The following is a 752-nucleotide window of genomic DNA, read 5'->3' on the forward strand; positions in this document are numbered from 1 at the left end:
AAAAAAAAAGGTACCAAAAGCAGAAGAACCAAACAAAAAGGAACACTGCTGAAAGCATGTTCATAAAATGAATACTACCAAAAACTAACAGGCAGTTTAGTTAGATAAGAGGTTGCCCCCCCACAAATAAATGAGTGAATAAAATCTTCCACTTGGGTGTAGCCCGTCTGTGCTGTGCCTGGGAAAGCCAGGCTTGCAGGCATTTTTGGCAGCCATAGGCAGGGAGAATTTCTGGCTTTAAATTTCATGCTAATGTTACGTCTGAAAACTAGGAAAACAGATAAACTGCATTAAAACACCTTGAGAGCTTCCAGGACTTGATTTTAAGCTTCCAATCAGATAGTATGCACCCGGGGAGGAAGAACTGGCACCATACCTACAGGCTGGGGAACTCCCTTCTTGTCAGTACAGAGGTGGAAAAGGATCTTGGAGTCATCATTGATGCCAAGATGAACATGGGCTGGCAGTGTGGGGATGCAGTCAGGAAGGCCAACCGCACCTTGTAATGAATCCACAGATGCATCTCGAGCAGGTCCAAGGAGGTGATCCTCCCCCTCTATTAGGCACTGGTCAGGCCGCAGGTGGAGTACTGCCTCCAGTTCTGGGCGCCGCACTTCAGGAGGGATGTGGACAGCATGGAGAGGGTCCAGAGGAGGCCACCCACATGATCGGGGGCAGCAGAGCAGACCCTATGAGGGGAGGCTACAGGACCTGAACCTGTTCAGCCTCCACAAGAGATGGCTGAGGGGGGA

At 49.6% G+C, this 752-nt stretch overlaps 1 protein-coding gene across 7 annotated transcripts in view; it reads right to left on the minus strand.

The window, feature by feature from the left end:
- Positions 1-752, minus strand: part of ARHGAP17 (Rho GTPase activating protein 17) — an 89,633-nt gene that overhangs the window by 44,484 nt on the left and 44,397 nt on the right. The window lies entirely within an intron of this gene.

Source organism: Gavialis gangeticus, unplaced genomic scaffold (assembly GCF_001723915.1).
Source record: "Gavialis gangeticus isolate Ggan-Ray unplaced genomic scaffold, GavGan_comp1, whole genome shotgun sequence".
NCBI classification, from domain to species: domain Eukaryota; kingdom Metazoa; phylum Chordata; order Crocodylia; family Gavialidae; genus Gavialis; species Gavialis gangeticus.